Raw genomic sequence first — 20,848 nt, 5'->3', positions numbered from 1 at the left:
ACAGATAGCAGTGTAGATAATTCCACCTTTATAGAGATGGCGGTGTTGATATTTCTACGTTCATTCAGATGGCAGTGTAGATATTAATATGTTTATAGAGATGGCCGTGTGGATATTTCCATGTTTATACAGATGGCGGTGTAGATATTTCTATGTTTATAGATTAGGCGGTTTAGATATTTCCATGTTTATACAGAAAGCGGTGTAGATATTTCCATGTTTACACAGACAGCGGTGTAGACCTTTCCATGTTTACACAGATATCGTTGTAGATATTTACATGTTTATAGAGATAGCGGTGTAGTTATTTCCATGTTTATACAGATAGCGCTGAAGGTATTTCCATGTTTACACAGATAGCAGTGTGGATATTTCCATGTTTATACACATAGCGGTGTAGATATTTCCATCTTAATACAGATGGTGGTGTAGATATTTCCATGGTCCTACAGATGGCGGTGTAGATATTTCCATGTTCATACAGATGGTGGTGTAAATATTTTGAAGTTTATATAGATAGCGGTGTAGTTATTTCCATGTTTTTAGAGAAAGCTGTGTAGATATTTCCGTGTATATGCAGATAGCTGTCTATATATTTCCATGTTCATCCAGATGCCGTGTAGACATATCCATGTTCATACAGATGGCGGTGAATATATTTCCATGTTCATACAGATGGCGGTGTAGATATTTCCTTGTTCATACACATGGAGGTGTAGATAATTCCATGTTCTTAGAGATGGCGGTGTAGATATTTCCATGTTTATACAGACAGCCGTGTAGATATTTCCATGTTTACAAAGATAGCGGTGTGGATATCTCCATGTTTCTGCAGATAGCGGTGTAGATATTTCCATGTTTATACAGATAGCGGTGTAGATATTCCATCTTAATACAGATTTCGGTGTAGATATTTCCATGTTCCTACAGATGGCGCTGTAGATATTTCCATGTTCATACAGATGGCGCAGTAGATATTTCCAAGTTTATAGAGATAGCGGTGTAGTTATTTCCATGTTTATAGATAAAGCTGTGTAGATATTTCCATGTACATGCAGATAGCTGTGTAGATATTTCCATGTTCATACAGATAGCAGTGTAGATAATTCCACCTTTATAGAGACGGCGGTGTAGATATTTCTACATTCATTGAGATTGTGGTGTACATATTAATATGTTTATAGAGATGGCGGTTTGGATATTTCCATGTTTACACAGATGGCGCTGTAGATATTTCTATGTTTATAGAGAAGTCGGTGTAGATATTTCCATGTCTATACAGAAAGCGGTGTAGTTATTTCCATGTTTACACAGACAGCGGTGTAGGCCTTTCCATGTTTACACAGATATCGTTGTAGATATTTACGTGTTTATAGAGATAGTGGTGTAATTATATCCATGTTTATACAGATAGCGCTGAAGATATTTCCATGTTTACACAGATGGCAGTGTGGATATTTCCATGTTTATACACATAGCGTTGTAGATATTTCCATCTTAATACAGATGGTGGTGTAGATATTTCCATGTTCCTAGAGATGGCGGTGTAGATATTTCCATGTTCATACAGATGGTGGTGTAGAAATTTCCATGTTTAGTCATATAGCATTGTAGATATTTACATGTTTATATAGATAGCGGTGTAGTTATTTCCATGTTTATACAGATAGCGGTGAAGATATTTCCATGTTTACACAGATAGCGGTGTGGATATTTCCATCTTTATACAGATAGCGGTGTAGATATTTCCATGTTTATACTGATAGCGGTGCAGATATTTCCATGTTTATACAGATAGCGGTGAAGATATTTCCATGTTTATACAGGTAGCGATGTAGATATTTTGAAATTTATAGAGAAAGCGGTGTAAATATTTCCATGTTTATACAGATAGCGGTGTAGATATTTCCATCTTAATACAGATGGCGTTGTAGATCTTTCCTTGTTCATACAGATGGCGGTGCAGGTATTCCCATGTTCGTACAGATGGAGGTGTAGATATTTCCATGTTTATAGCGATGGCGGTGTAGATATTTCCATGTTTATTCAGATAGCGGTGTAGATATTTCCATCTTTATAGAGATAGCGGTGTAGATATTTCCACGTTTATACAGATGTCGGTGTAGATATTTCCATGTTTATAGAGATGGCGGTGTAGTTACTTCTACGTTTATACAGTTTGCGGTGTAGATGCTTCCTTCTTTATATACATAGCCGTGTAGATATCTCCATGTTCATACAGATGGCGTTTTAGATATTTCCATCTATATAGAGATGGCGGTATAGGTATTTCCATGTTTATAGAGATGGCGGTGTAGATATTTTCATGTTCCTACAGATGGCGGTGTAGATATTTCCATGTTTATAGATATGGCGGTGTAGATATTTCCACGTTTATAGAGATAGTGGTGTAGTTATTTCCAAGTTTATAGAGATAGCGGTGTAGATATTTCCATGTTTATACAGATAGCGGTGTAGTTATTTCCATGTTTATTCACAGAAGAGTGTAGATATTTACATGTTTGTAGAAATGGCGGTCTAGAAATTTCGTTGTTCATACCGATAGCGGTGTAGATATTTCCATACTTATAGACATAGCAGTGTACATATTTCCATTTTTATACTAATAGCAGTGTGAATATTTCCAAGTTCATACAGACAGCGGTGTAGATATTTCCACCTTTATAGATATGGCGGTGTAGATATTTCCATGTTCATACGGTTGGCAGTGTAGATATTTCCATGTTTATACAGATGGCGGTGTAGATATTTCCATGTTTATAAAGATGGCGGTGTAAGTATTTCCATGTTTACACAGATAGCGGTGTAGGTATTTCCAAGTTTACACAGATAGCGGTGTAGAAATTTCCATCTTTACACAGATAGCATTGTAAATATTTACATGTTCATAGAGATAGCGGTGTAGTTATTTCCATGTTTATACAGAGAGTGGTGAAGATATTTCCAAGTTTACACAGCTAGCGGTGCGAATATTTCCATGTCTATGCAAATAGCAGTGTAGTTATTTCCATGTTTATAGAGATAGCAGAGTAGATATTTCCATTGATATACAGATAGCGGTGTAGATATTTCCATGTTCATACAGATAGCGGTGTAGATATTTCCATGTTCGTACAGAGAGTGGTGTAGATATTTCCATGTTCATACAGATAGCGGTGTAGATATTTCCATGTTCATACAGATGGCGGTGTAGATATTTCCATGTTCATACAGTTAGCGGTGTAGATATTTCCATGTTCATACAAATGGCGGTGTAGATATTTCCATGTTCATAGAGATGGCGGTGTAGATATTTCCATGGAGATACAAATGGCGGTGTAGATATTTCCATGTTCATAGAGATGGCGGTGTAGATATTTCCATGTTTATAAAGATAGCAATGTAGATATTTCCATGTTTATAGAGATAGCAGTGTAGATATTTCCATGTTTATTCAGATAGCGGTGTAGATATTTCCATATTCATACAGTTAGCGGTGTAGATATTTCCATGTTCATACAAATGGCGGTGTAGATATTTCCATGTTTATACAGATAGCAGTGTAGATATTTCCATGTTTATAGAGATAGCAGTGTAGATATTTCCATTGATATACAGATTGCTGTGTAGTTATTTGCATGTTCATGCACATAGCGGTGTAGATATTTCCATGTTCATGCAGATGGCGGTGTAGATATTTCCATGTTCGTACAGAGAGCGGTGTAGATATTTCCATGTTCATACAGATAGCGGTGTAGATATTTCCATGTTCATACAGATGGCGGTGTAGATATTTCCATGTTCATACAGTTGGCGGTGTAGATATTTCCATGTTCATACAAATGGCGGTGTAGATATTTCCATGTTCATAGAGATGGCGGTGTAGATCTTTCCATGTTTATACAGATAGCATTTTAGTTATTTCCATGTTTATAGAGATAGCAGTGTAGATATTTCCATTGATATACAGATAGCGGTGTAGATATTTCCATGTTTATACAGATAGCGATGTAGATATTTCCATGTTTACACAGATAGCGGTGTGGATATCTCCATGTTTATACAGACGGCGGTGTAGATATTTCCATGTTCATACAGTTAGCGGTGAAGATATTTCCATGTTCATACAGATTGCGGTGTAGATATTTACATGTTCATACAGATGGCGGTATAGATATTTCCATGTTCGTACAGATGGCGGTGTAGATATTTCCATGTTCATACAGATAGCGGTGTAGATATTTCCATGTTCATACAGTTAGAGGTGTAGATATTTCCATGTTCATACAGATGGCGGTGTAGATATTTACATGTTCATACAGATGGCGGTGTATATATTTCCATGTTCATACAGATGGCGGTGTAGATATTTCCATGTTCATACAGATAGCAGTGTAGTTATTTCCATGTTCATACCAATAGCGGTGTAGATATTTCCATGGTCGTACAGATGGCGGTGTAGATATTTCCATGTTTATGGAGATTTCGGTGTAGATATTTCCATGTTTATGCAGATAGCGGTATAAATGTTTCCATGTTTATACAGATGGTGGTGTAGATATTTCCATGTTTATAGAGATGGCGGTCTAGATATTTCCATGTTTACAGAGATAGTGGTGTAGTTATTTCCAAGTTTATAGAGACAGCGTTGTAGATATTTCCATGTTTATACAGATAGCGGTGAAGATATTTCCATGTTTATACAGATAGCGGTGTAGATATTTCCATGTTTATACAGATAGCAGTGTAGATATTTCCATGTTTATAGAGATAGTGGTGTAGATAATTTCAATTTATACCGAGAGCAGTGTAGATATTTCCAAGTTCATACAGATAGCGGTGTAGATATTTCCACGTTTATAGGGATGGCGGTGTAGATATTTCCATGTTCATGCAGATGGCGGTGTAGATATTTCCATGTTCATACAAATGGCGGTGTAGGTATTTCCATGTTCTTAGAGATGGCGGTGTAGATATTTCCATGTTCATACAAATGGCGGTGTAGATATTTCCATGTTCATAGAGATGGCGGTGTAGATATTTCCATGTTTATACAGATAGCAGTGTAGTTATTTCCATTTTTATAGAGATAGCAATGTAGATATTTCCATTGATATACAGATAGCTGTGTAGATATTTGCATGTTCATACAGATAGCGGAGTGGATATTTCCATGTTCATACAGATAGCGGTGTATATATTTCCATGTTCATACAGATAGCGGTGTAGTTATTTCCATGTTCATACAGTTAGCGGTGTAGATATTTCCATGTTCATAGAGATGGCGGTGTAGATATTTCCATGTTTATACAGATAGCGGTGAAGATATTTCCATGTTTATACAGATAGCAGTGTAGATATTTCCATGTTTATACAGATAGCAGTGTAGATATTTCCATGTTTATAGAGATAGTGGTGTAGATAATTTGAATTTATACCCAGAGCAGTGTAGATATTTCCAAGTTCATACAGATAGCGGTGTAGATATTTCCACGTTCATAGAGATGGCGGTGTAGATATTTCCATGTTCATGCAGATGGCGGTGTAGATATTTCCATGTTCATACAAATGGCGGTGTAGATGTTTCCATGTTCATAGAGATGGCGGTGTAGATATTTCCATGTTCATACAAATGGCGGTGTAGATATTTCCATGTTCATGGAGATGGCGGTGTAGATATTTCCAAGTTTATAGAGATAGCGGTGTACTTATTTCCATGTTTATGGATAAAGCTGTGTAGATATTTCCATGTATATGCAAATAGCTGTGTAGATATTTCCATGTTCCTACAGATAGCAGTGTAGGTAATTCCACCTTTATAGAGATGGCGGTGTTGATATTTCTACGTTCATTCAGATGGCGGTGTAGATATTAATATGTTTATAGAGATAGCCGTGTGGATATTTCCATGTTTATACAGATGGCGGTGTAGATATTTCTATGTTTATAGATTTGGTGGTGTAGATATTTCCATGTTTATACAGAAAGCGGTGTAGATATTTCCATGTTTATACAGATAGCGGTGTAGATATTTCCATGTTTATACAGATAGCGGTGTAGATATTCCATCTTAATACAGATTTCGGTGTAGATATTTCCATGTTCCTACAGATGGCGGTGTAGATATTTCCATGTTCATACCGATGGCGCTGTAGCTATTTCCAAGTTTATAGAGATAGCGGTGTAGTTATTTCCATGTTTATAGATAAAGCTGTGTAGATATTTCCATGTACATGCAGATAGCTGTGTAGATATTTCCATGTTCATACAGATAGCAGTGTAGATAATTCCACCTTTATAGAGATGGCGGTGTAGATATTTCTACATTCATTCAGATTGTGGTGTAGATATTAAAATGTTTATAGAGATGGCGGTTTGGATATTTCCATGTTTACACAGATTGCGCTGTAGATATTTCTGTGTTTATAGAGAAGTCGGTGTAGTTATTTCCATGTTTATACAGAAAGCGGTGTAGATATTTCCATGTTTACACAGACCGCGGTGTAGGCCTTTCCATGTTTACACAGATATCGTTGTAGATATTTACATGTTTATAGAGATAGTGGTGTAATTATATCCACATTATACAGATAGCGGTGAAGATATTTCCATGTTTACACAGATAGCAGTGTGGATATTTCCATGTTTATACACATAGGGGTGTAGATATTTCCATCTTAATACAGATGGTGGTGTAGATGTTTCCATGTTCCTAGAGATGGCGGTGTAGATATTTCCATGTTCATACAGATGGTGGTGTAGACATTTCCATGTTTAGTCATATAGCATTGTAGATATTTACATGTTTATATAGATAGCGGTGTAGTTATTTCCATGTTTATACAGATAGCGGTGAAGATATTTCCATGTTTACACAGATAGCGGTGTGGATATTTCCATCTTTATACAGATAGCGGTGTAGATATTTCCATGTTTATACTGATAGCGGTGCAGATATTTCCATGTTTATACAGATAGCTGTGAAGATATTTCCATGTTTATACAGGTAGCGATGTAGATATTTCCAAGTTTATAGAGATAGCGGTGTAAATATTTCCATGTTTATACAGATAGCGGTGTAGATATTTCCATCCTAATACAGATGGCGTTGTAGATATTTCCTTGTTCATACCGATGGTGGTGCAGATATTCCCATGTTCGTACAGATGGCGGTGTAGATATTTCCATGTTTATAGCGATGGCGGTGTCGACATTTCCATGTTTATTCAGATAGCGGTGTAGATATTTCAATCTTTATACAGATAGCGGTGTAGATATTTCCACGTTTATACAGATGTCGGTGTAGATATTTCCATGTTTATAGAGATGGCGGTGTAGATATTTCTACATTTATACAGGTGGCGGTGTACATGCTTCCTACTTTATATACATAGCGGTGTAGATATCTCCATGTTCATACAGATGGCGGTTTAGATATTTCCATCTTTATAGAGATGGCGGTATAGGTATTTCCATATTTATAGAGATGGCGGTGTAGATATTTTCATGTTCCTTCAGATGGCGGTGTAGATAGTTCCTTGCTTATAGATATGGCGGTGTAGATATTTCCAAGTTTATGGAGATAGTGTTGTAGTTATTTCCAAGTTTATAGAGATAGCGGTGTAGATATTTCCATGTTTATACAGATAGCGGTGTAGTTATTTCCATGTTTATTCACAGAGCAGTGTAGATATTTACATGTTTGTAGAAATGGCGGTCTTGATATTTCGTTGTTCATACAGATAGCGGTGAAGATATTTCCATTCTTATAGACATAGCAGTGTAGATATTTCCATTTTTATACTAATAGCAGTGTGAATATTTCCAAGTTCATACAGACAGCGGTGTAGATATTTCCACCTTTATAGATATGGCAGTGTAGATGTTTCCATGTTTATACAGATGGCGGTGTAGATATTTCCATGTTTATACAGATGGCGGTGTAAGTATTTCCATGTTTACACAGATAGCGGTGTAGGTATTTCCATGTTTACACAGATAGCGGTGTAGACATTTCCATCTTTACACAGATAGCGTTGTAAATATTTACATGTTCATAGAGATAGCGGTGTAGTTATTTAAATGTTTATACAGAGAGCGGTGAAGATATTTCCATGTTTACACAGCTGGCGGTGCGGAAGTTTCCATGTTTATGCAAATAGCAGTGTAGTTATTTCCATGTTTATAGAGATAGCAGTGTAGATATTTCCATTGATATACAGATAGCGGTGTAGATATTTCCATGTTCATACAGATAGCGGTGTAGATATTTCCATGTTCATACAGTTAGCGGTGTAGATATTTCCATGTTCATACAGATGGCGGTGTAGATATTTACATGTTCATACAGATGGCGGTGTAGATATTTCCATGTTCATACAGATGGCGGTGTAGATATTTCCATGTTCATACAGATAACGGTGTAGTTATTTCCATGTTCATACCAATAGCGGTGTAGATATTTCCATGTTCATACAGTTAGATGTGTAGATATTTCCATGTTCATACAGATGGCGGTGTAGATATTTACATGTTCATACAGATGGCGGTGTAGATATTTCCATGTTCGTACGAATGGCAGTGTAGATATTTCCATGTTCTTACATGTGGCGGTGTAGATATTTCCATGTTTATACAGATAGCAGTGTAGTTATTTCCATGTTTATAGAGATAGCAGTGTGGATATTTCCACTGATATACAGATAGATGTGTAGGTATTTGCATGTTCATACAGATAGCGGTGTAGATATTTCCATTTTCGTACAGATAGTGGTGTAGATATTTCCATGTTCATACAGATAGCGGTGTAGATATTTCCATCTTCATACAGATAACGGTGTAGATATTTCCATGTTCATAGAGATAACGGTGTAGATATTTCCATGTTCATACAGATGGCGGTGCAGATATTTACATGTTCGTACAGATGGCGGTGTAGATATTTCCATGTTCGTACAGATGGCGGTGTAGATATTTCCATGTTCATAGAGATGGCGGTGTAGATATTTCCATGTTTATGCAGATAGCGGTATAGATATTTCCATGTTTATACAGATGGTGGTGTAGATATTTCCATGTTCATAGAGATGGCGGTGTAGATATTTCCATGTTTATACAGATAGCGGTGCAGATATTTACATGTTCATACAGATGGCGGTGTAGATATTTCCATGTTCGTACGGATGGCAGTGTAGATATTTCCATGTTTATGCAGATAGCGGTGTAGTTATTTCCATGTTTATACAGATAGCGCTGAAGGTATTTCCATGTTTACACAGATAGCAGTGTGGATATTTCCATGTTTATACACATAGCGGTGTAGATATTTCCACCTTAATACAGATGGTGGTGTAGTTATTTCCATGGTCCTACAGATGGCGGTGTAGATATTTCCATGTTCATACAGATGGTGGTGTAAATATTTTGAAGTTTATAGAGATAGCGGTGTAGTTCTTTCCATGTATATAGAGAAAGCTGTGTAGATATTTCCGTGTATATGCAGATAGCTGTGTAGATATTTCCATGTTCATCCAGATGCCGTGTAGATATATCCATGTTCATACAGATTGCGGTGAAGATATTTCCATGTTCATACAGATGGCGGTGTAGATATTTCCATGTTCATACACATGGAGGTGTAGATAATTCCATGTTCTTAGAGATGGCGGTGTAGATATTTCCATGTTCATACAGTTAGCGGTGAAGATATTTCCATGTTCATAGAGATGGCGGTGTAGATATTTCCAGGTTTATACAGATAGCGGTGCAGATATTTACATGTTCATACAGATGGCGGTGTAGATATTTCCATGTTCGTACGGATGGCAGTGTAGATATTTCCATGTTCACACAGGTGGCGGTGTAGATATTTCCATGTTTATACAGATAGCAGTGTAGTTATTTCCATGTTTATAGAGATAGCATTGTAGATATTTCCATTGATATACAGATAGCTGTGTAGATATTTGCATGTTCATACAGATAGCGGTGTAGATATTTCCATGTTCGTACAGATAGCGGTGTAGATATTTCCATGTTCATACAGATAACGGTGTAGATATTTCCATGTTCATACAGATAGCGGTGTAGATATTTCCATGTTCATACAGTTAGCGGTGAAGATATTTCCATGTTCATACAGATGGCGGTGTAGATATTTACATGTTCATAGAGATGGCGGTGTAGATATTTCCATGTTTATGCAGATAGCGGTATAGATATTTCCATGTTTATACAGATGGTGGTGTAGATATTTCCATGTTTATAGAGATGACGGTCTAGATATTTCCAGGTTTACAGAGATAGTGGTGTAGTTATTTCCAAGTTTATAGAGACAGCGTTGTAGATATTTCCATGTTTATACAGATAGCGGTGAAGATATTTCCATGTTTATACAGATAGCGTTGTAGATATTTCCATGTTTATACAGATAGCAGTGTAGATATTTCCATGTTTTTAGAGATAGTGGTGTAGATAATTTCAGTTTTATACAGAGAGCAGTGTAGATATTTCCAAGTTCATACACATAGCGGTGTAGATATTTCCACGTTTATAGAGATGGCGGTGTAGATATTTCCATATTCATACAGATGGCAGTGTAGATATTTCCACGTTTATAGGGATGGCGGTGTAGATATTTTCATGTTTACACAGATGGCGGTGTAGATATCTCCATGTTTACACAGATTGCGGTGTAGACATTTCCATGTTTACACAGATAGCGGTGTGGATATTTCCATGTTCATACAAATGTCGGTGTAGATATTTCCATGTTCATAGAGATGACCGTGTAGATATTTCCATGTTTATACAGATAGTAGTGTAGTTATTACCATGTTTATAGAGATAGCAGTGTAGATATTTCCGTTGATATACAGATAGCTGTGTAGATATTTGCATGTTCATAGAGATAGCGGTGTAGATATTTCCATGTTTATTCAGATAGCGATGTAGATATTTCCATATTCATACAGTTAGCGGTGTAGATATTTCCGTGTTCATACAAATGGCGGTGTAGATATTTCCATGTTTATACAGATAGCAGTGTAGATATTTCCATGTTTATAGAGATAGCAGTGTAGATATTTCCATTGATATACAGATAGCTGCGTAGATATTAGCATGTTCATACACATAGCGGTGTAGATATTTCCATGTTCATACAGATAGCGGTGTAGATATTTCCATGTTCATACAGAGAGCGGTGTAGATATTTCCATGTTCATACAGATAGCGGTGTAGTTATTTCCATGTTCATACAGATGGCGGTGTAGATATTTCCATGTTCATACAGTTAGCGGTGTAGATATTTCCATGTTCATACAAATGGCGGTGTAGATATTTCCATGTTCATAGAGATGGCAGTGTAGATATTTCCATGTTCATACAAATGGCGGTGTAGATATTTCCAGGTTCATAGAGATGGCGGTGTAGATCTTTCTATATTTATACAGATAGCAGTGTAGTTATTTCCATGTTTATACAGATAGCAGTGTAGATATTTCCATTGATATACAGATAGCGGTATAGATATTTCCATGTTCATACAGATAGCGGTGTAGATATTTCCATGTTCATACAGTTAGCGGTGTAGATATTTCCATGTTCATACAGATGGTGGTGTACATATTTACATGTTCATAGAGATGGCGGTGTAGATATTTCCATGTTCATACAGATGGCGGTGTAGATATTTCCATGTTCATACAGATAGCGGTGTAGTTATTTCCATGTTCATAGCAATAGCGGTGTAGATAATTCCATGTTCATACAGTTAGCGGTGTAGATATTTCCATGTTCATACAGATGGCGGTGTAGATATTTACATGTTCGTACAGATGGCGGTTTAGATATTTCCATGTTAATATAGGTGGCGGTGTAGATATTTCCATGTTTATACAGATAGCAGTGTAGTTATTTCCATGTTTATAGAGATAGCAGTGTGGATATTTCCATTTATATACAGATAGCTGTGTAGGTATTTGCATGTTCATACAGATAGCGGTGTAGATATTTCCATGTTCGTACAGATAGCTGTGTAGATATTTCCATGTTCATTCAGATAGCAGTGTAGATATTTCCATGTTCATACTGATAACGGTGTAGATATATCCATGTTCATAGAGATAGCGGTATAGATATTTCCATGTTCATACAGTTAGCGGTGTAGATATTTCCATGTTCATACAGTTAGCGGTGTAGATATTTCCATGTTCATACAGTTAGCGGTGTAGATATTTACATGTTCATACAGATGGCGGTGTAGATATTTCCATGTTCGTACAGATGGCGGTGTAGATATTTCCATGTTCATAGAGATGGCGGTGTAGATATTTCCATGTTTATGCAGATAGCGGTATAGATATTTCCATGTTTATACAGATGGTGGTGTAGATATTTCCATGTTTATAGAGATGGCGGTCTAGATATTTCCATGTTTATAGAGATAGTGGTGTAGTTATTTCCAAGTTTATACAGACAGCGTTGTATATATTTCCATGTTTATACAGATAGCGGTGAAGATATTTCCATGTTTATACAGATAGCGTTGTAGATATTTCCATGTTTATACAGATAGCAGTGTAGATATTTCCATGTTTATAGAGATAGTGGTGTAGATAATATCAGTTGTATACAGAGAGCAGTGTAGATATTTCCAAGTTCATACAGATAGCGGTGTAGATATTTCCACGTTTATAGAGATGGCGGTGTAGATATTTCCATGTTCATACAGATGGCAGTGTAGATATTTCCACGTTTATAGGGATGGCGGTGTAGATATTTTCATGTTTACACAGATGGCGGTGTAGATATCTCCATGTTTACACAGATAGTGGTGTAGACATTTCCATGTTTACACAGATAGCGGTGTGGTTATTTCCATGTTCATACAAATGTCGGTGTAGATATTTCCATGTTCATAGAGATGACGGTGTAGATATTTCCTTGTTTATACAGATAGCAGTGTAGTTATTACCATGTTTATGGAGATAGCAATGTAGATATTTCCATTGATATACAGATAGCTGTGTAGATATTTGCATGTTCATAGAGATAGCGGTGTAGATATTTCCATGTTTATTCAGATAGCGGTGTAGATATTTCCATATTCATACAGTTAGCGGTGTAGATATTTCCATGTTCATACAAATGGCGGTGTAGATATTTCCATGTTTATACAGATAGCAGTGTAGATATTTCCATGTTTATAGAGATAGCAGTGTAGATATTTCCATTGATATACAGATAGCTGTGTAGATATTAGCATGTTCATACACATAGCGGTGTAGATATTTCCATGTTCATACAGACAGCGGTGTAGATATTTCCATGTTCATACAGATGGCGGTGTAGATATTTCCATGTTCATACAAATGGCGGTGTAGATATTTCCATGTTCATAGAGATGGCGGTGTAGATATTTCCATGTTCATACAAATGGCGGTGTAGATATTTCCACGTTCATAGAGATTGCGGTGTAGATCTTTCCATGTTTATACAGCTAGCAGTGTAGATATTTCCATGTTTATAGAGATAGCAGTGTAGATATTTCCATTGATATACAGATAGCGGTGTAGATATTTCCATGTTCATACAGATAGCGGTGTAGATATTTCCATATTCATACAGTTAGCGGTGTAGGTATTTCCATGTTCATACAGATGGTGGTGTAGGTATTTACATGTTCATAGAGATTGCGGTGTAGATACTTCCATGTTCATACAGATGGCGGTGTAGATATTTCCATGTTCATACAGATAGCGGTGTAGTTATTTCCATGTTCATACCAATAGCGGTGTAGATAATTCCATGTTCATACAGTTAGCGGTGTAGATATTTCCATTTTCATACAGATGGCGGTGAAGATATTTCCATGTTCATACAGATGGCGGTGTAGATATTTCCATGTTCGTACGGATGGCAGTGTAGATATTTCCATGTTCACACAGTTGGTGGTGTAGATATTTCCATATTTATACAGATAGCAGTGTAGTTATTTCCATGTTTATAGAGATAGCATTGTAGATATTTCCATTGATATACAGATAGCTGTGTAGATATTTGCATTTTCATATAAATAGCGGTGTAGATATTTCCATGTTCGTACAGATAGCGGTGTAGATATTTCCATGTTCATACAGATAGCGGTGTAGATATTTCCATGTTCATACAGATGGCAGTGTAGATATTTACATGTTCATACAGATGGCGGTATAGGTATTTCAATGTTCGTACAGATGGCGGTGTAGATATTTCCATGTTCATAGAGATGGTGGTGTAGATATTTCCATGTTTATGCAGATAGCGGTATAGAAATTTCCATGTTTATACAGATGGTGGTGTAGATATTTGCATGGTTATAGAGATGGCGGTCTAGATATTTCCAGGTTTACAGAGATAGTGGTGTAGTTATTTCCAAGTTTATAGAGACAGCGTTGTAGATATTTCCATGTTTATACAGATAGCGGTTAAGGTATTTCCATGTTTATACAGATAGCGTTGTAGATATTTCCATGTTTATACAGATAGCAGTGTAGGTATTTCCATGTTTTTAGAGATAGTGGTGTAGATAATTTCAGTTTTATACAGAGAGCAGTGTAGATATTTCCAAGTTCATACACATAGCGGTGTAGATATTTCCACGTTTATAGAGATGGCAGTGTAGATATTTCCATATTCATACAGATGGCAGTGTAGATATTTCCACGTTTATAGGGATGGCGGTGTAGATATTTTCATGTTTACACAGATGGCGGTGTAGATATCTCCATCTTTACACAGATTGCGGTGTAGACATTTCCATGTTTACACAGATAGCGGTGTGGATATTTCCATGTTCATACAAATGTCGGTGTAGATATTTCCATGTTCATAGAGATGACCGTGTAGATATTTCCATGTTTATACAGATACTAGTGTAGTTATTACCATGTTTATAGAGATAGCAGTGTAGATATTTCCGTTGATATACAGATAGCTGTGTAGATATTTGCATGTTCATAGAGATAGCGGTGTAGATATTTCCATGTTTATTCAGATAGCGGTGTAGATATTTCCATATTCATACAGTTAGCGGTGTAGATATTTCCATGTTCATACAAATGGCGGTGTAGATATTTCCATGTTTATACAGATAGCAGTGTAGATATTTCCATGTTTATAGAGATAGCAGTGTAGATATTTCCATTGATATACAGATAGCTGTGTAGATATTAGCATGTTCATACACATAGCGGTGTAGATATTTCCATGTTCATACAGATAGCGGTGTAGATATTTCCATGTTCATACAGATGGCAGTGTAGATATTTACATGTTCATACAGATGGCAGTATAGGTATTTCAATGTTCGTACAGATGGCGGTGTAGATATTTCCATGTTCATAGAGATGGTGGTGTAGATATTTCCATGTTTATGCAGATAGCGGTATAGAAATTTCCATGTTTATACAGATGGTGGTGTAGATATTTGCATGGTTATAGAGATGGCGGTCTAGATATTTCCAGGTTTACAGAGATAGTGGTGTAGTTATTTCCAAGTTTATAGAGACAGCGTTGTAGATATTTCCATGTTTATACAGATAGCGGTTAAGGTATTTCCATGTTTATACAGATAGCGTTGTAGATATTTCCATGTTTATACAGATAGCAGTGTAGGTATTTCCATGTTTTTAGAGATAGTGGTGTAGATAATTTCAGTTTTATACAGAGAGCAGTGTAGATATTTCCAAGTTCATACACATAGCGGTGTAGATATTTCCACGTTTATAGAGATGGCAGTGTAGATATTTCCATATTCATACAGATGGCAGTGTAGATATTTCCACGTTTATAGGGATGGCGGTGTAGATATTTTCATGTTTACACAGATGGCGGTGTAGATCTCTCCATCTTTACACAGATTGCGGTGTAGACATTTCCATGTTTACACAGATAGCGGTGTGGATATTTCCATGTTCATACAAATGTCGGTGTAGATATTTCCATGTTCATAGAGATGACCGTGTAGATATTTCCATGTTTATACAGATAGTAGTGTAGTTATTACCATGTTTATAGAGATAGCAGTGTAGATATTTCCGTTGATATACAGATAGCTGTGTAGATATTTGCATGTTCATAGAGATAGCGGTGTAGATATTTCCATGTTTATTCAGATAGCGGTGTAGATATTTCCATATTCATACAGTTAGCGGTGTAGATATTTCCATGTTCATACAAATGGCGGTGTAGATATTTCCGTGTTTATACAGATAGCAGTGTAGATATTTCCATGTTTATAGAGATAGCAGTGTAGATATTTCCATTGATATACAGATAGCTGTGTAGATATTAGCATGTTCATACACATAGCGGTGTAGATATTTCCATGTTCATACAGATAGCGGTGTAGATATTTCCATGTTCATACAGAGAGCGGTGTAGATATTTCCATGTTCATACAGATAGCGGTGTAGTTATTTCCATGTTCATACAGATGGCGGTGTAGATATTTCCATGTTCATACAGTTAGCGGTGTAGATATTTCCACGTTCATACAAATGGCGGTGTAGATATTTCCATGTTCATAGAGATGGCAGTGTAGATATTTCCATGTTCATACAAATGGCGGTGTAGATATTTCCACGTTCATAGAGATGGCGGTGTAGATCTTTCCATGTTTATACAGATAGCAGTGTAGTTATTTCCATGTTCATACAGTTAGCGGTGTAGATATTTCCATGTTCATTCAGATGTTGGTGTAGATATTTACATGTTCATAGAGATGGCGGTGTAGATATTTCCATGTTCATACAGATGGCGGTGTAGATATTTCCATGTTCATACAGATAGCGGTGTAGTTATTTCCATGTTCATTGCAATAGCGGTGTAGATAATTCCATGTTCATACAGTTAGCGGTGTAGATATTTCCATGTTCATAGAGATGGCGGTGTAGATATTTACATGTTCGTACAGATGGCGGTGTAGATATTTCCATGTTCATACGGATGGCAGTGTAGATATTTCCATGTTCATATAGGTGGCGGTGTAGATATTTCCATGTTTATACAGATAGCAGTGTAGTTATTTCCATGTTTATAGAGATAGCAGTGTGGATATTTCCATTGATATACAGATAGCTGTGTAGGTATTTGCATGTTCATACAGATAGCGGTGTAGATATTTCCATGTTCATACAGATAGCTGTGTAGATATTTCCATGTTCATACAGATAGCGGTGTAGATATTTCCATGTTCATACTGATAACGGTGTAGATATATCCATGTTCATACAGATAGCGGTGTAGATATTTCCATGTTCATACAGTTAGCGGTGTAGATATTTCCATGTTCATAGAGATAACGGTGTAGATATTTCCATGTTCATACAGATAGCGGTGTAGATATTTCCATGTTCATACAGTTAGCGGTGTAGATATTTCCATGTTCATACAGATGGCGGTATAGATATTTACATGTTCATACAGATGTCGGTGTAGATATTTCCATGTTCGTACAGATGGCGGTGTAGATATTTCCATGTTCATAGAGATGGCGGTGTAGGTATTTCCATGTTTATGCAGATAGCGGTATAGATATTTCCATGTTTATACAGATGGTGGTGTAGATATTTCCATGTTTATAGAGATGGCGGTCTAGATATTTCCAAGTTTACAGAGATAGTGGTGTAGTTATTTCCAAGTTTATAGAGACAGCGTTGTAGATATTTCCATGTCTATACAGATAGCGGTGAAGATATTTCCATGTTTATACAGATAGCGTTGTAGATATTTCCATGTTTATACAGATAGCAGTGTAGATATTTCCATGTTTATAGAGATAGTGGTGTAGATAATTTCAATTTTATACAGAGAGCAGTGTAGATATTTCCAAGTTCATACAGATAGCGGTGTAGATATTTCCACGTTTATAGAGATGGCGGTGTAGATATTTCCATGTTCATACAGATGGCAGTGTAGATATTTCCACGTTTATAGGGATGGCGGTGTAGATATTTTCATGTTTACACAGATGGCGGTGTAGATATCTCCATGTTTACACAAATAGCGGTGTAGACATTTCCATGTTTACACAGATAGCGGTGTGGATATTTCCATGTTCATACAAATGTCGGTGTAGATATTTCCATGTTCATAGAGATGACGGTGTAGGTATTTCCATGTTTATACTGATAGCAGTGTAGTTATTACCATGTTTATAGAGATAGCAGTGTAGATATTTCCATTGATATACAGATAGCTGTGTAGATATTTGCATGTTCATAGAGATAGCGGTGTAGATATTTCCATGTTTATTCAGATAGCGGTGTAGATATTTCCATATTCATACAGTTAGCGGTGTAGATATTTCCAAGTTCATACAAATGGCGGTGTAGATATTTCCATGTTTATACAGATAGCAGTGTAGATATTTCCATGTTTATAGAGATAGCAGTGTAGATATTTCCATTGATATACAGATAGCTGTGTCGATATTAGCATGTTCATACACATAGCGGTGTAGATATTTCCATGTTCATACAGATAGCGGTGTAGATATTTCCATGTTCGTACAGAGAGCGGTGTAGATATTTCCATGTTCATACAGATAGCGGTGTAGATATTTCCATGTTCGTACAGATGGCGGTGTAGATATTTCCATGTTCATACAGTTAGCGGTGTAGATATTTCCATGTTCATACAAATGGCGGTTTAGATATTTCCATGTTCATAGAGATGGCGGTGTAGATATTTCCATGTTCATACAAATGGCGGTGTAGATATTTCCACGTTCATAGAGATGGCGGTGTAGATCTTTCCATGTTTATACAGATAGCAGTGTAGATATTTCCATGTTTATAGAGATAGCAGTGTAGATATTTCCATTGATATACAGATAGCGGTGTAGATATTTCCATGTTCATACAGATAGCGGTGTAGATATTTCCATGTTCATACAGTTAGCGGTGTAGGTATTTCCATGTTCATACAGATGGTGGTGTAGATATTTACATGTTCATAGAGATGGCGGTGTAGATATTTCCATGTTCATACAGATGGCGGTGTAGATATTTCCATGTTCATACAGATAGCGGTGTAGTTATTTCCATGTTCATACCAATAGCGGTGTAGATAATTCCATGTTCATACAATTAGCGGTGTAGATATTTCCATGTTCATACAGATGGCGGTGTAGATATTTCCATGTTCATACAGATAGCGGTGTAGTTATTTCCATGTTCATACCAATAGCGGTGTAGATAATTCCATGTTCATACAGTTAGCGGTGTAGATATTTCCATGTTCATACAGATGGCGGTGTAGATGTTTACATATTCGTACAGATGGCGGTGTAGATATTTCCATGTTCGTACGGATGGCAGTGTAGATATTTCCATGTTCACACAGGTGGTGGTGTAGATATTTCCATATTTATACAGATAGAAGTGTAGTTATTTCCATGTTTATAGAGATAGCATTGTAGATATTTCCATTGATATACAGATAGCTGTGTAGATATTTGCATTTTCATATAAATAGCGGTGTAGATATTTCCATGTTCGTATAGATAGCGGTGTAGATATTTCCATGTTCATACAGATAGCGGTGTAGATATTTCCATGTTCATACAGATAACGGTGTAGATATTTCCATGTTCATACAGATAGCGGTGTAGATATTTCCATGTTCATACAGATGGCAGTGTAGATATTTACATGTTCATACAGATGGCGGTATAGATATTTCAATGTTCGTACAGATGGCGGTGTAGATATTTCCATGTTTATACAGATGGTGGTGTAGATATTTTCATGGTTATAGAGATGGCGGTCTAGATATTTCCAGGTTTACAGAGATAGTGGTGTAGTTATTTCCAAGTTTATAGAGACAGCGTTGTAGATATTTCCATGTTTATACAGATAGCAGTGAAGGTATTTCCATGTTTATACAGATAGCGTTGTAGATATTTCCATGTTTATACAGATAGCAGTGTAGATATTTCCATGTTTTTAGAGATAGTGGTGTAGATAATTTCAGTTTTATACAGAGAGCAGTGTAGATATTTAGAAGTTCATACAGATAGCGGTGTAGATATTTCCACGTTTATAGAGATGGCGGTGTAGATATTTCCATGTTCATACAGATGGCAGTGTAGATATTTCCACGTTTATAGGGATGGCGGTGTAGATATTTTCATGTTTACACAGATGGCGGTGTAGATATCTCCATGTTTACACAGATAGCGGTGTAGACATTTCCATGTTTACACAGATAGCGGTGTGGATATTTCCATGTTCATACAAATGTCGGTGTAGATATTTCCATGTTCATAGAGATGACGGTGTAGATATTTCCATTTTTATACAGAGAGCAGTGTAGTTATTACCATGTTTATAGAGATAGCATTGTAGATATTTCCATTGATATACAGATAGCTGTGTAGATATTTGCATGTTCATAGAGATAGCGGTGTAGATATTTCCATGTTTATTCAGATAGCGGTGTAGATATTTCCATATTCATACAGTTAGCGGTGTAGATATTTCCATGTTCATACAAATGGCGGTGTAGATATTTCCATGTTTATACAGATAGCAGTGTAGATATTTCCATGTTTATAGAGATAGCAGTGTAGATATTTCCATTGATATACAGATAGCTGTGTAGATATTAGTATGTTCACATAGCGGGGTAGATATTTCCATGTTCATACAGATAGCGGTGTAGATATTTCCAGGTTCGTACAGAGAGCGGTGTAGATATTTCCATGTTCATACAGATAGCGGTGTAGTTATTTCCATGTTCATACAGTTAGCGGTGTAGATATTTCCATGTTCATTCAGATGGTGGTGTAGATATTTACATG

Source organism: Gorilla gorilla, chromosome 11, assembly GCF_029281585.2.
Source record: "Gorilla gorilla gorilla isolate KB3781 chromosome 11, NHGRI_mGorGor1-v2.1_pri, whole genome shotgun sequence".
Classification (NCBI taxonomy): domain Eukaryota; kingdom Metazoa; phylum Chordata; class Mammalia; order Primates; family Hominidae; genus Gorilla; species Gorilla gorilla.
Note: the sequence above shows the minus strand (reverse complement) of the source record.